Source organism: Bubalus kerabau, chromosome 4 (genome assembly GCF_029407905.1).
Source record: "Bubalus kerabau isolate K-KA32 ecotype Philippines breed swamp buffalo chromosome 4, PCC_UOA_SB_1v2, whole genome shotgun sequence".
Lineage (NCBI taxonomy): Eukaryota > Metazoa > Chordata > Mammalia > Artiodactyla > Bovidae > Bubalus > Bubalus kerabau.
In genome coordinates this window covers 19,496,423-19,512,338 of record NC_073627.1, presented here as the reverse complement: position 1 = coordinate 19,512,338, position 15,916 = coordinate 19,496,423, and the positions used below count along the sequence as shown (strand labels likewise).

Sequence of the window (15,916 nt, the reverse complement as noted above, 5' to 3'; positions counted from 1 at the left end):
AGACATGGATTCCTGGAGAGTTGATGGAAAAGACCCTCCAGGAAGAGGAAACAGCCTTGCAGACAAGGAGGGAAAGCTGGGAAACCCTGAGGGGGAACATGGAACCAGTTCTAAGAAGCCTAGCGTGCAGGTGAAACTGAAGGAAGTGGGTAGGGGACCTCCTGAATACTCTTTCACGGCATGAATATTATTTTCTTTCTTCTGGCCGCGGCATGCAGCCTGCGGCCCAACCAAGGATCGAACCCCAGCCACGGCAGTGAAAGCTCGGAATCCTAATCACTAGGCCTCTAGGAAAGTCCCTGAACACTACTTCCTAATCCCCAAATCAGAGCATTGGTGTGATTGGTCGAGTGTGCTTCAGGGCCTGATGGGGCCAGATGTTTAAAATACGGGCCATCTTGGAAAAGCAGGCACTTTTGGCTGTGGAATGTTTATTTCTTATGTCTTTTTCCACTCTTCCCTGTGGCAGGTCACACCAGTTAGATTCTGAGGCCTGTCTTCCAGGAAACCTCATCCCCAGGGGCAGACAGAAATGGGAGTGTGACTCTCCCAGGCACACAGTCAAGGCCCTGGCACCTTTGAGGCTCGGGGGCCTGCCTCCTGGCTTTACCAGCCTGCCTTCGGCCGAGCTGCCCTTTCCACTTCTCTAGTTAAAACCCAATCCCGTTCCTGCTGGTCCCAGGGCTCCCCCCAACAGGACAGAAATCAATGAGCAATTTGCTGCTATTTGTAGATCTCCTTTCTCTGCCGGCCCTCGACCCCAGCCAGTCCTGACCAGGTTCGGCCCTGCCTCCCTCTTCAGTCAGATGAAATGGCAATGCGCCCAGCCACGTGCGACTTGGCACCTGGTACCTGGGGGTGGGGATGGGGTAGGGGTGGGAATGGATCACAGTCTGGAGGCTGCTGTGGCGGGCAGAGCAGATTCTCTCCCTGCGTAAACCCCTGAGAACCTAGAGGAAATAAGGACACAGCAAAGGACTGACTGGCCCAGGAATCTGTTTTGTTTTTTTAATTTTGCTTATTTGGCTGGGCCGGGTCTTAGTTGTGACAAGCGGGATCTTTAGTGATCTTCATGTGAACTCTTAGCTACAGATTGTGGACTCTAGTTCCCTGACCAGGATCAAACCTGGGCCCTCTGCATTGGGAGCACGGAGTCTTAGCCACTGGATCCTGGGATGTGTATTTTTAAACTAATCTTATTTATTTATATTTGACTGGCTGGGTCTTCATTGCTGTGCAGACTTTTCTCTAGTTGCAGTGAGCAGGGGCTACTCTCTAGTTGAGGTGTGTGGGCTTCTCACTGTGGCAGCTTCTCTTGCTGTGGAGCTCTGGCTTTAGGGCGCTCGGGCTTCAGCAGTTGTGGCATGTGGGCTCAGTAGTTACGGCTCATGGGCTCTAGAACACAGGCCCAATGGTTGTGGCATTGGCTTAGTTGCTCCGTGGCAGGTGGGGATCTTCCCAGATCAGGGATCAAACCCATGTCTTCTGAACTGGCAGGCGGACTCTTCACCACTGAGACACCAGGAAAGCCCTGGAATCTGTATTTTTAAACTGCCCCCCGAGGGATTCAGATGGGGCTGGTACAGCTATTGCTGGGAAATTAACAGCATTGGCCATTGTCAGCCTCCTTTCCACCCGCTAGCTGTGTGGTCTCACTGACCTTCCCGACGTCTCAGCCTCCCCGTCTGTAAAATGAGGGCAACAGTAGCTCCAGCCTCCGAGGCTTATCCAGAGGATTAACAGGGAAAATGCAGGCACAGGGCTTCATTCAAAGCCTAGTACTTAATAGGCATTCAATAAATGATTGATGACCATAGCAAGCAAGTCTGAGGGCTCTGAGCACCACTACACTGGCCTTTCTTGGGGGTCCCTGAGTGGGTAAGCCTGGTACCTGCCCCAGAGCAGAGTGCCCATGCCCCCTCCCACTACACTGAAGGCTCCTTACCAGTCCCTGGGTGGTGGACGGGAGAGGGAATGTACAGGGGTGGACTGGACCTCTTGGTATGGAAGAAAAAAAACTTTGTCTCCCTGAGGGTTTCCAGTCCACCCATCAGAATGCTACTTTAGGAAGCTACAGAGATGCTTCCTTTTGGATGGGTCAAGGAGAGGCCCCAGGGGAAACTAGAGACTCCCAGGTGGTCAGTTCCTAAGGTTACAGAGAAAGCCGTAAGGCACCTGGGGTGGTGGTGGGAGGGGGAGAGACAGTAAGGCCAATGAAAGCTGGATGCTTCCTTTTTGTGGGGGCAGGTAATCAATTGTAGAACCAGGGCCCTTCTCTTGCTCAAAGGGGCCTGAGGTGACCACTTCATGCTGCGTGCTAAGTCACTTCAGTTGTGTCCGATTCTTTGCAACCCCATGGACTACAGCCTGCCAGGCTCCTCTGTCCATGGGATTCTCCAGGCAAGAACACTGGAGTGGGTTGCCATTTTCTCCTCCAGGGGATCTTCCCAAGCCAGGGATGGAGCCCGCATCTCTTGCATCTCCTGCGCTGGCAGGTGGGCTCTTTACCGCTAGAGCCACCTGGGAAGCCCAGCGGCCTGCTACTGAACCAGTATGACCTCGAGAGACACAGGGTATATTAGTTATAGGTGTGGATTTTAGTTCAGCTTACCTGGGTTTCTTTTTTCAACTTTATTGAAGCATCATTGACATAGGATAAAATGTACACATTTGAAATGTTCAATCTGATGTTCTGACAAATTTATGTGCACCACTACCATCAGGATATAGAACACTTTCATCATTCCCAAAAGCTCCCTCGTGCCCCTTCCCATCGATCCCCACCCTCCCCCCAGCCCCAGGCAACTACTGATCTGCTTTCTGTCACTATAGATTAGATTTGTCTATTCTAGAGTTTCATATAAATGGAATTATGTAATATGTACTCTTGGCATCTGGCTGCTTTTCACTTTTCATGATGTTTATGAGATTCATCCACGTTGTTGTTTTGCCAGTAGTTCATACCTTTTTATTGCTGCGTATGATCCCACTGTTGGAATATATGACAGTTTGGCCACCTGTTGATGGACATTTGTGTTGTTTCCAGGTTTGGACTGCTGTGAATTAAGCTGCTACAAACATGGGTGGACAAGTCTGTGTGTGAAGATGTTTCTTGGGGGTGTGGAATGACTGGGTCCTATGGTAATTGTACGTTTGACTTTGAAAGAAACGGATCAACTTTTCTAGAGTAGTTGTACCATCGAACATTTCTATTCTCGGCCTATGCGAGTTCCAGTTGTTCTACAACCTCACCAACACTTAGCATGGTTAGTCTTCTAATGGATGTGTGGTGGTAGTTGTTGTGGTTTTAATTTGCATTTCCATGATAATGAGTGACGTCAAATATCTCTTTCATGCGTATTGGCCATCCTGTATGTTCTTTGGGCCATTTAAAAATTAGATTGTTTGTGGGGAATTCCCCAGCTGTTCAGTGGTCAGGACTTGGTGGTTTCACTCATGCAGTCCGGGTTCCATCCCTGGTCGGGGAACTAAGATCCTGCAAGCTACTTGGTGTGATCAAAAAGGAAAAAAAATTAGACTGTATTCTTGTTACTGAGTCATGAACGTTCGTTGGCTATACATGTATTGTCACATGTACATGTATTTTTTTGTACCTTTGTCAGACATATGTATTGTAAATATTTTCTCCTTGGCTATAACTTGCCTTATTATTTTCTTCGCTGTCTATATCTTGATTCTGCTATTTCTATGTGTGCAGTCTTGAGCAAGGAACAGTCTTTTCTGACCCTCAGTTTCGACATCAGTAAAATGGGGATCATAGGAGTAGAGTACAGAAGTGTTGAACTGGCCTCACCGATTCAATGGGCATGAACTTGAGCAAACCCCAGGGGATGCTGAAGGACAGGGAGTTCATGGGGTCGAAAAGAGTCGGACATGACTGAGTGACTGGACAGCAGCAACAACACAAGTGTGTGACATATAACTGAGTTCCGGTGTGTGTGGTGCTGGAACCCAGAGGCGGTCCTGATGCTCCTTCTGCTGCTGTCCTCAGGCAGTCGATGGCCACTCCTTCACCCTCATGGATCCGGCCCTGATAGCGTCATCTCTTTTCTGTCCACCTGACTCCTGAGGATCCCAAGGCAGGGGCGGGATGAGGGCAGCATGACTTGTGTCATCATCCCACGTGAAGCTGGGCCTCCATCCATCCTGGTTGTTGGCGAGATACAAGATTTGGGGTCCACAAGGTTCAGAGCCCAGGGGTCCACCATCTTGGAACTTCAGAGAGTGGGAAAATGTCTGAGAACCCACAACTCCTATCCATAATTGTTCATGCACACCCACAACTCCTTAGTTACCAAATCTACACCCACCAGGGCATGCCACCCCTTGGAATTCCACTTGGCACCTGCACAGACTCACTCACACTGGGAGGGAAGACAGTGACTGCCTCCTCCCAGCTCCCCTTGCCACTGATCTGGAGTGGCAGGCTTACTGGCCAGACCATCTATAATTCAGAGGTTTGGCTCAAAATAGTTCAATTCAGGTTCAGCCTCTTGGCTAGGAGAGGAGGAGTAGCAAGAGTTAAGAAAGGGGTGGAGACAATGACCCCAAGGAAGAATCTGGAGTCTGCCTCCCACCCTGGGCAGAACTTCCTGGAGAGAGCAGGGAGCTTCAAGGGATGCCTGTAAGTTTCACTTCCCAATGTGAGGGGCCCCTCTTCTCCCTTCCCCTGTCACATCCCCAAATCCTCCAACCTAGGGAGACAAGGTCCCCTGAGGGCCAGCAGAAAGCTTCACTGTCCACATGAGGCCATTCGTACCTGCTGGGCCCTGGAGTCTCCACCTGTGTGTCTCCAGCTCCCTGACACTGGGCCCAGGGTGAGAGGGACACTTCTTAGTTCTCAGGCATCTTTGTCCCAGGCCTCCTGTCTGACCGCACCAATCAATCAGTTGATAAGTCCACAAATATTTACTGAGTCCTCAAGCCGGCAAGGCTGGGCCCTAGGACATCAGAGGGTACACAGGCTGTGCACAGCGAGGCTCACAACTTGCTGAACAGGCAGGACATTCACAGAAAGAACAAGGACAGGTCAGGGAGGGACAGGCCACCAGGATCAGGGACAGGGGCTACAGGAAGGTGACTGGCTGAAGGGCTGACGTGAATCAGGCCTCCTGGATGAAGGGTCAGATTTGGGGAGACAGGAAGGCAGAAGGCAGTAGTGTGAGCTGGATGAGGGGGTGGAAGGTATGAGGCTGTCTGGATGTTAATAAGAGGATTGGCTGATGGAACCAGGGTCTTGTGAGGACATCACAAGGCCAGCCTGGCGTGTCCTTCACCCTTCCGTAGTTCAGCAAGGACAGGGACCACACCAGATACAATTCCATGAGATTTTTGCCCAACATCCTGTCACATGGTATTAACCACTTTGCTTTGGAGTCAGCCTGGTTATGTTCAAATCCTGACACAACGACTTCACTGCCCCATGACCCTGGGCAAATGGCATAAATGTGCTTGTTTCCTCACCAGCATCAAGGGTAATAATAGGACTTACCTCCTGGCCTTGTTGAAGAGATAAATCAGAGATGCACAGATGGGACTTCCCTGGTGGCTCAGTGGTATGGAATCCGCCTGCCAATGCAGAGAACACAGGTTCAATCCCTGAAGATTCCACATGCCGCGGAGCAACTAAGCCTGTGGCCCACCACGACTGAGCCTGAGCTATAGAGCCCATACTCCACAACAAGAGAAGCCACTGTAATGAGAAGCCCATGCATCACAACTAGAGAGGAGCCCCTATTTGCTACAACTAGAGAAATCCAGCGCGGCAACAAAGACCCATTGCAGCCAAAAAGAAAACAAATAAATAAAAAATATTTTTTTAAAAAAGGAGAAATGTACAAATGGTGGCCATCTCCCATGCTTTCCCCACCTGTCCAGAGTAGTGGTACAGAGTGTCTCCTGTACCCAGGTAGCTGACCAGGGGAGGGCACTATTACCCAAAGGTAAAGTGATGGTGAAAGTCAGTCATGTGTATGACTCTTTGGAACCCCATGGACTATATACAGTCCATGGAATTCTCCAGGCCAGAATACTGGAGTGGGTAGCCTTTCCCTTCTCCAGGCGATCTGCAAAGAGATGATGCTGCTGGACAGAAACCAAGAGGACTTCCTGGCAGAGGAGGCCTTCACGCTGTGATTTGATTCAAAGCATCTGGCTCCAGAACTCCTCTGGGCAAAGTGGAACTTTGAGACTTTGCAGAAAAGATGGTGAAGAAATAAGGCCTCAAGCACTCAGGAGCCATCTGTCTCAAGAGGACAAAGCCAGGTGGACTTCTGGCGGGAAGGGGGTCTGAACCGCTCTGGCCGTGGGGAGGTTGGTGGTCTTTCTGAAGGGCCACACAGCTGAGATGCACAGGGAGGGGAGGAGAGGCAGAGAGAGAAAGAAGGGAACCGGCACATTCATGTTCACATCTGTGTCTCACAACACTCCTTGGACAAGTGGGCTTAGCGTTCTGGGGCCCCCGTTTTCCTTGGGACACAATGCTCCCCATGGCGCCGTGAGAATCTTATGGGGCTTTGCATTGGATTTGCTGTGTTTTCTCCCAGAGGAAAGTCAAAGTGTGTGCTTTGGCCCTGGGTTCCAGAGGGCTCCCTCCCTCCTCTCCACCTCAGTCTCCATCCATCTCTTGGGGCCTCTGGCTTGGTCCCTCCATCACTCTCTGCCCCTACGTCTCTGAGTCTCACTAATTTTGTCTTTCCTCCCATCTCACCCTCCCTCCCTCGTGCCAAGTCTCTTCCATCTTCTCTACCTCTCCTCTGCTCTCCAGGGGCCTCCCTAAACTCCGCGCTCTCATTCTGGGACTGGACACAGCTAGGGAGCGGGGAGGAGGGGTGTCTGCCTCTGAAGGGCCCACCCCACGGCCAGCCCTATCGATTAGGGGTTTCTTCAGAGGAGGGGAGACATCAATGACTCGGCGACAAGCCTCGCTAGCGCTGCTAATATTAGCCCGGGAAGGCAGCTCACTGATGGATTAGGAGAAATTAAGAATTCAAATTCTGTAATTTGAATTGGAGGCCGCTGCTTGCTGACAGCTCATACTTCCCCAGAAATTAATGAGTGAAGGAGGGATGGCAGCGCCGGTTTTCCTCTTTGACAATATAATTTTCCCCTGTGATCTGCGCCTTTGAAACTCCATTCCTGAGCAGGAGGGTGGGGACCTGTTTGTCTCAGATCTCATTCCTTCAGCCTCCTGGATCCCAGAAGCTCCCGGGAGCCAGGTTCCTGATTTCCAACAGAGCGCTGGGCTTCTGCCTGCTGATGCTCTTGTGAGGCCAGCCCAGGGGACCCCAGAAAGACAGGTTGAGGGGCACAGGCAGACCTTGCTTCCTGTCCCTCATAGCTTTGCATGACCCTGGAAGTGTTTGAACCTGTTTTTCAGCTCAGGACCCTAATCTGTAAAATGGAGATCATAAAATTCACCCCCTCCCCTGGGGTAGGGAGTTGTGAGGCCCAAGATGCGAACATGAACATGACCCTTACCTTCTTTCTCTCCCTGCCCCTTCTCCCAGTGCGTCTCAGCCGGGAGGTCCCTCAGAAAGCCCACCAACCTCCGCACGGCCAAACCAGGCCCAGACACACTTCCTGCAGGAAGTCCACCTGGTTTCATCGTATTGAGACTGATGGCTCCTGAGACCTTGAGGCTTTTTTCCCCCCACCATCTTTTCTGTGAAGTCTCAAAGCTCCAGGTTATTCTGGGAAGGGATGTCCTGTCTCTCAGAAGCTTGTCAGCTTCTCCCAGGAGGAACTGGTCCCGCACCTAATAGCCAGTAGGTGATTAATAACTGGTGAATGAATTTAATGGACAGTTTCTATACCCTCTGCACCTGCCTCACCGTTCCTCCGCCTGTGCCCACCAAGTGCCCGGAAAATGCTTATTGATGACTGGCAGGTGTTGGGGTCCACCATGGCCTGGCCAGTCCTCACTGCATCCCAGGTGCCCACGTCTTCGGGGTGACGTGCAGAAGGGCACATTCACTCCTGCTGTGAGTAGCTCCCGAGAGCACAGTCTCCAACATGGCAGCTTGGAAGCAGTTTTTTAAGTGCCAACCTGTTGTTCGTTAAGGCAACGGGTAAAAGTTCCTCCTTGAGACACACGGAGATGGAGTCAAAGGCGGACCTTCAGACTTCCCTGCTGGTCCAGTGGCTGAGAATTTACCTGCCAGGCTTCCCTGGTGGCTCACTAATAAAGAATCTGCCTACCAATGCAGGAGAATGGGTTTCATCCCTGGTCTGGGAAGGTCCCACATGCCACAGGGCAACAAAGCCCGTGCACCACAACTACTGAGCCCACATGCCGCAACTACTGAAGCCCACAAGCCCTGGAGCCTGTGCTCCACAACAAGAGAAGCCACCACAATGAGAAGCCTCACACCAAAACTAGAGAGTGGCCCCTGCTCAACGCAACCAGAGAAAGCCTGCACACAGCAAAAGACCCAGCACAGTCAAAAATAAATAATAAATAGATAATCTTTTTAACATGGTGGACCTTTCCATGTCTCTCCTCCAGACCCTTCAACTGTGGGCACACCCGCCCTTGCCCCCCTGCTCCAACCCCAGGCTCCATCTCTCTATCTAGCAACTGGCTGAGCTCTGGCCCAGGGATGGGGAGGGACCCTACAGCTGCTGGGGAAGCAGGGCTCTGCAAGGCTTAGAGGAGTGCACAGGTCCCCTTGGAATTGGCCACCGAGAATCTAGGGTGGGACTTGCCCAGCCTCAGGATGACACAGAGAGAATTAGTTGAAAGGGCTTCCCAGGTGGTGTTAGTGGTAAAGAACCCACTTGCCAATGCTGGTAGATCTAAGAGATGCCGGTTCAATCCCTGGATCAGGAAGATCCCCCAGAGAAGGGCATGGCAGCCCATTCCAGTACTTCTGCTTGCAGAATCTCATTGACAGAGGAGCCTGGTGGGCTACAGTCCATGGGGTTGCAAAGAGTTGGACATAACTGAAGCGACTTAGCACAGCACACAACTTCAAGCTTCAGAGCTGGGAGGGACCTTTGGGGTCACCTGGGACCAACTGTCTCTTTAACAAGCTGGGGAAATTGAGGCTCAGAAAGATTAGCCAGTAGTCAAATCTCAACTATTTAATAGGTGGAAAACTGGCTGAGTGATCCCTGGAGCAGATAATCCCAAATCCCGCTAGAAGGCTCTGCAGGCTTCTGAAGAATCAGGTGTTCTTTCCAATTCTGCTTCCTCAGGGCTAGTACCGGAGCAAAAGTTTATCCCCAGGTGGGCTGGAGCTGGAGGCAGAGAAAGAAGGTTGGCAGAAAAGCAGTTTTCTAAGAGACTCAGGGGGTGCTTTGGGCAGGAAATGGGGAGGGATCCTGTCTGCCCCTCCAGCATGCTTGCCTGGGAAGCCCCCCCACTAGCCCTAGCACCATGGCCTCTTTCCCGCTGAGGCTAACCCAGGATGCAAGGTGAGCATCAGGGAGAGGGTGGGGGTCTGGGCAGTGGCTGAGAAGCTTCTATGGCCACTCAAGGCGGGCTTGCTGCCTGACACCCCCCAGTCTGCCGCTGTGTCCTCGCTTGCCCCCACATAGCCCTTCGGTGGCCAAATCGCCTTTTCCCAGAACCAATTAAAACGGTATTTGGAGCAAGGTTGAAATCGTCACATAATCATTTTCTCCAGAAAAGTTACAGGCTGGAGACCGATTTGAATGGTTAGCTGGTAACTGAACCTGAGGAGCGGCAATAGCAGGGAGGCTGAGGGCAGTGGAGGGGAGGGGGCGCTCTTCCTGGGGAATCAAAGGCTCCTGATGGCGACTGCCCCTCCCACCTCAGCAGCAGGGGTGTCACAAACCCCCGGTCCTGTTGTCCCCCACCATCGCACTCACTTCCTCTGGCCACCGATGTCTCTTGAGGCCCCAGGGCTCCCAGCCCACAACAAGAGGACAGCAGGTCCAAAGGCCACGTCATCAGACTTTCTTAGTTCACAGGCCTAACTGCGGAGGCCATGTGGCCAAAATCTACCAAGCGGTTAAGCAAAGCTAGGACTCCAACCAGGTCTTACTCTCCCGCCAGCGCTCTGTCTCCCCTGAAGGAGCCTCAGTACCCCAGAGCTTCATCCTCCCCACCCTCTCCTGCCCCGCCCACCCCATCTCCCATGATTCCCTGGGCCAGTCCCGCCATATTCTCCCTGCAGAGGGAAGGGGGAGGGGCTTACCCCTTTGCTCCCCAGTCCAATGGCCCATGCACACGGTGGATTGCCTGCTTAACTCATGGCTAGAACGCCCGCACTGGTCGCCTTGCTCTGTCCTTTCTCCCAGCCCTAGAATGGGCACCAGAATACCTCCCACTTGTGGTGATTCATTCCTTTCTTTCTTCTTGCCTTCCTTCTGCGCATGCTCATTATGTCCTTGCTGGGTGTGAAGCCCTGAGCAGGACGCAGGGATGAGCCGCGATGGATCGGGTGCCGCTGCCCTCATGGCCCAACGGCAAGTATGAACGACTTAACATCAGTGACATGATAGGAGGGCCCTTCCCTAGAGCTGGGGAGGCAAGGGACTTCCTGGCTGAAGGGACTTCTAAGCGGAGGCCTCAAAGCTCCAAGAGGAAGTGTTTTCCCAAGATGAATTCAATGGCTGAGAAGCAAGGAAAAAAACCCAGTTGTCATCTAGGTAGGGCAAGCTGAAGTCTCCGTTTCCTTATTTCTAGAAATGAGCCCTGGCTCTGGCTTTCAAGATTCTGGAGAATATGGATACAGATGTACTTTATGAGATGGAAGATTCCATTCCACTGATTATCGTTGTTAATGGAGGGCATTTGTTCCCGAACCCAGACAAGGGGATAGAGTCTGGAGGAGGGGTGAGTCAGTGGTCAGGGTTGGTGGAGGAGGCTGGCAATATAGGGAACTGGAATTCTGCGGAGCCCTGTGGTTATTTGGGATTGACAGCCAGCAACCAGGTCCAGGGGAAGTGCCTGGACCACATGCCTGGCTAGGAAGGAGTTCTGTGAGTGGGAGAAACCTCAGAATTGGCGCTGCTGGGAAGGCTAAGCCTGGCTCCTATGGTCAGGTCTGGCTTCCACACAGCCTGCTGGGTCTCAGCAGGTGAAGGTCTGGGAGTCAGAGTGAGACTCTGAGGGGGTCTAGTCCCCTTCCTGCACCTCTCAGCCAATCAATACCTCCTGCCCCCTGCCCCCACCTTCAGCAGGTAGATGCTAACTGTGTCATTCTGGAACTGACCCCCTGGCCCAGAGAGCCCCCGGGACATCCCTCATCCACCAGGGCTCTGGAGGAGACCTAGCCCAGGGCAAGGTTTGTGCTTCCCTTTCCAGGGGCACCAAACACTGAGCTTCCTGTCCCCTGGGCCCTCTTAAGCCCCTGCCTGTGGCCCTGGTGCCTTTCCTGGCACCACTGGCCTCCTGGTCAGCAGCTGCAGGGGTGAGTCACAGCGCTCATTAGAGCTTAATTAATCAATTGAGTTAATCAGACAGCTGAGATGTGCTGTGGTTGCAGATGGGAGCAGGAGGGAGAAGGAGCCAGAGCATGAAGGGCTGGGTCGGGTGAGCCGGGCTGGTAGGGCCAGGGTTGGCAGCGGATGGAGCCTGGTGGGCTGGCAAAGGAGGAGGGCGCTGGCCACATCTGCACTTGAGGTCGCAGGGAAGGAGGATGAATGGACTCAGGATGGGCGGCTTTAAAAGCTGCCCTTTGCTGGGTGCCAGAGACCTTGCCTGGGGAAGGAGAAAGCAAGACTCTTCCATCCCCACTTCCTCTCTCATTTTGTATCTTGTCACGTGTGTCTCTGAGAGCTATTTGAAATCCTTATTTGATGGAATGGGGAGAGGAAAGAAAGGAAAAAAAAGAAAAAACAGAAAAGGTAGGTCCTCCCATTCTCAGTCTGATGGGGGAGGCTAGATGTCTACCGGGAACACAGACGAGATCCAGACTCAGAGACAGAGAGACACATGTCTCTCCCATCGAGCCACTCAGGCTCTCGACATCTGGACCTGAAGGGATGGGGAGGGACCAGACAGATCAGAGCCAAGAGCGGGCGGGAGTCCAGGAAGAGTCTTAGGAGGAGGGGAGCACTTGAGCAGGGTATACTTCGTGATTTGCAAAATGTGGCTTCATCTGTTTTTCTATCTCACCCGACCTTGGTATTACCTTGGGGGTTGGGGGGGAGGTGAGTGGGACGGGAAATATGATGGTAGGAGATGGATTCAGAGAGGATTCACGGACACCACCCTGTAGGCCCCGCCCTCCAGGGGCTTACAGTTTTCACTGGGTGACAAGCTAAGTGCAGTCTGGTGACCCAGAGTCTGAGGTTGTGAGCGATGAGGATCCAGGGCCTGGGACACACAAAGGACCATGGGAGATGGACTAGAGGAATGCAGACACTCCAACGAGGCTGAGGAAGGCTTCATGGAGGAGGCGGCAACGTGAGCCAGGTCCTGCAGGCCTTGAGATTCCAGTTAAGTGGGAGGGGAGGTGGAAAGGAAGGATGTCCCAGGAGGAGAAATGGCTGGGGCAGAGACAGGGAGAGTCGACCGTATATGGCAGGTTACTTGGAGCCACAAGCTGGGCTGGAAACAGATTCCTCTGTGGCAGGAAGAGAGGTCGAGATGGTAGGGGGGCTCTATGAATGCCAAAGCCAGGAGTCCACAGTTGAATTTGGTAGGCACTGGGCATCATCGCCAGTCTCTAACTAGGAAGAATGGGCTAATAGCAGTTGGGTTTTGTTTTTTTTTTTTTTCGGCCACACTGCATAGCATGCAGGATCTTAGTTCCCTGACCAGGGATAGAACCCTCACCCCCTGCATTGACAGCGTAGAGTCCCAAGCACTGGACCACCAGAGAAGTCACTATAGCACTTCTGGAGAGAGGATGTCCATGGAGGCAGAACTGTGCAGGATGGAGCCAAGGTGGAAGAGACCTGAAACGAGAGGGTGTGTGTGTGTATGTGGGTATATGTGTGTACATGTATGCATGTGTGTATATGTAGTTGTGTGTGTGCTTAGTCATGTCTGACTCTTTGCAACCCCATGGACTGTAGCCCACCAGGCTTCTCTGTCCATGGGGATTCTCCAGGCAAGAATACTGGAGTGGGTTGCCATGCCCTCCTCCAGGGGATCTTCCCAACCCAGGGATCGAACCCAGGTCTCTTGCATTGCTGGTGGATTCTTTACCATCTGAGCCACCAGGGAAGCCTGTACATGTGGTTATGCATATACATATTTGTGTGTCTATGTGAGTGTATGTGTGTATTTGTGAGTGCATTGTGTATTTGTGAGTATATTTGTGAGTGTATGTGTGTATTTGTGAGTGTGTGTTTCTAGAGCAGTGGTTCTTATTCTTTCAGGAGTCACATATGCCTCTAAGCCTTGACAAAAGCTTAGACCCTTAACTTAGAAAAAAGCACAGACTCAAAGTTTTGCCTTCAGTGATGGGGACAGGAGATATGTCCATGCATCTCCTGAAGCTCGTTTGCTGGATCTCCTAGGATTCAGATCTTCTGAAATCCCATCTCTCCCGTTTGGTTGCAGAGTCTGCAAAAGCTGTCACTGAAGGCTCACTGCAGCACTTGGTCCCGGGGAGCCTGGCGCCTCTCCCCACATCCCTCCCCTGGCAGGACAATTCTGCAGCCAGGACTTCGGGAATCGGTGTGTAATAGGGGCTGGGGGCACTTGGGCACAGGCTCTGGTGAGAGCTCCAGGCTGCCCCCTTCCTTGGCTCCCAGCATCAGCAGACTCAGGAAGGCTGCCTCCCTGCCAGCACTCAAATTGCCCTGAAACATTCCTGTGCATTCCTTTCCACAAATCCTAGTGCTGAGAGCAGCTGAGAAGCGAGACCCAGGTGGCCTGGCCCCAAAGCAGGGAGCTCCCAGCAAAGCTTTTTCTGGGTTTGCTGGGTGACTCCTGGGGAATCACACCTTTTCTGGGCCTCCATCCTGGCTGTCTTCCTGTAGCAGAAGTTGGCCTCCCCCAGGAGTTAGGGTGGGCCCTGCAGATTCTTCGAACACGCCCAGCAAAAGCCACTCAGGGTGGGGTGCCCTTGAAAGGGACTCCCCTGTCCTCCCGCCTCACATTCTCTTTCCCACACCCCATGCTCACAGCTTCGGAAGCATTGTGTAAGAAACCTTTCCACCCCTGCTGAAATGGCGTTGATCAAGATCATCCCTTTGCCTTCGATCTCACAGCCAGGAAGCAGAAGCACCAGGATTGAAGAGTTTCCAAGACCAGCTGGCAGGTTCTTCTCTCCACCCCAGGCTGCTCCGAAGGCCGGGGATGGGGGGTGGGTGGCCAGATGGGGAGCTCAGTGTCCACCCCAGCCCCAGGTCTTATCCAGGTCTGGGGACCTGCGGTGGGCTTACTGATGGGAGGACCACTGCTCTCACTCTGCCTCCCCCAGGAAGCCTCCTGTGGGGGCCCATTTGCAGCCACAAAATTGCCTTGCTAAAAAGGGGTGCTCTACCTTGCACTTCACAGGGGCCTCTCCCCACTGTTAAGGCGACAGAAGCCCCTTGCCTGTGTGTTTTTTGTTCTAGATCTATGCTGGTCCAGTATGTTGCCAGTGAAGGACAGGGAAGCCTGGCATGCTGCAATCTGTGCATGCGTGCTAATTCACTTCCATCGTGTCTGACTCTTTGCAACACTATGGACCGTAGCCCATCAGGCTCTTCTGTCCATGGGATTCTCCAGGCAAGAATACTGGAGTGAGTTGCTGTCCCCTCCTCCAGGGGATCTTCCCAACCTAGGGATTGAACCTGTGTCTCTTATGTCTACCTGTATTGGCAGGCGAGTTCTTTACCACTAGCACCACCTAAGAAGTCCAAAAAGAAGTCGCTCAGTCATGTCTGACTCTTTTCGACCCTATGGACTGTAGCCCACCAGGCTCCTCCATCCATGGAATTTCCCATGGCAAGAATACTGGAGTGGGTTGCCATTTTCTTCTCCAGGGAATCTTCCCAACCCAGGGATCGAACTCAGGTCTCCCACATCGCAGGCAGATTCTTTACCCTCTAAGCCACCAGGGAATCCCAAGAAGCCCATAGGGGTCACAAAGAGTTGGACACGAGTTAGCAACTGAACAATACGTGGCCACCCGCCACCTGTGGCCACTGAGCACTTGTAATGTAACTAGCATCACTTGTTGAAACAATAATGTTTTAGATAGCCTGGATTGAATTTTTTAAATATGGTTTAAATTAATTTCACCCATTTCTTTTTACTTTAAAAAATATTTATTTATTTATTTGGCTGCATCAGGTCTTGCATTATGAGGAATCCTTTAGTTGCTCCATGGCAACTGGAATCTTAGTTCCCTGACCAGGATCAAACCCACGTCCCCTGCATTGCAAGGCAGATTCTTAACCATGGGACCACCAGGGATGTTCATCTTTGTACTCTTTTAATTTGGCTACTAGAATCTTTCCAATCATGTGCATGCTTTACATTATATTTCTGTTGCACAGAGTTGCTCTAGGTAGTAATAACTCCTTACCACTTCAGGGTTTTGTATAATCCCATTAAAAATTCTGTGAAATGAGAAGAGCAGAGCCTACCTGCCTTATTTTACTGATAAGACAGGTGGGTCTCTGTGAGGTCAAATGACTTAGTCAAGGTCATATAACCAGGAGGAGGTGGAGGCCAGAAACAAAGGGATGGAGGCCAGGTTTTCCTGTCTGTAGAACAGAGACCCACTTTCCAAGACAATCCAGATTGGACTCATTGGAAAAGACTCTGATGCTGGGAAAGACTGAAGGCAGGAGGAGAAGGGGATGACAAAGGTTGAGTTGGTTGGATGGCATCACCGACTCAATGGACATGAGTTTGAGTAAACTCCAGGAGATGATGAAGGGCAGGGAAGCCTAGTGTGCTGCAGTCCATGGGGTCGCAAAGAGTCGGACAGGACTGAGCAACTGAACAACAACCAGAGAGATGCCTCTTTCTCTCCCT

At 52.0% G+C, this 15,916-nt stretch overlaps 2 long non-coding RNA genes across 10 annotated transcripts; one reads left to right on the top strand and one right to left on the bottom strand.

Annotated features, from left to right (window-relative positions):
* Positions 1 to 1,271: 1,271 nt before the first annotated feature.
* On the bottom strand, positions 1,272 to 10,101 carry LOC129648893 (uncharacterized). 4 transcript variants are annotated; one of them, XR_008712907.1, is made up of 5 exons: positions 9,856 to 10,101; positions 8,800 to 9,261; positions 5,513 to 5,589; positions 4,781 to 4,961; positions 2,848 to 4,236 (listed from the first exon to the last, which is right to left on the bottom strand). It is a non-coding gene; the product is annotated as an uncharacterized LOC129648893 (long non-coding RNA). The 4 variants fall into 4 exon arrangements; XR_008712908.1 differs by having other exon boundaries at positions 2,848 to 4,167; XR_008712910.1 differs by lacking the exons at positions 2,848 to 4,236; positions 4,781 to 4,961 and adding an exon at positions 1,272 to 2,558.
* A 201-nt stretch (positions 10,102 to 10,302) lies between these two features.
* On the top strand, positions 10,303 to 15,503 carry LOC129648894 (uncharacterized). Of its 6 annotated transcripts, XR_008712916.1 has the most exons (4): positions 10,303 to 10,459; positions 13,505 to 13,621; positions 14,074 to 14,207; positions 14,506 to 15,503. It is a non-coding gene; the product is annotated as an uncharacterized LOC129648894 (long non-coding RNA). The 6 variants fall into 6 exon arrangements; XR_008712911.1 differs by having other exon boundaries at positions 14,074 to 15,503; XR_008712912.1 differs by having other exon boundaries at positions 10,303 to 10,638; positions 14,074 to 15,503.
* Positions 15,504 to 15,916: the final 413 nt, after the last annotated feature.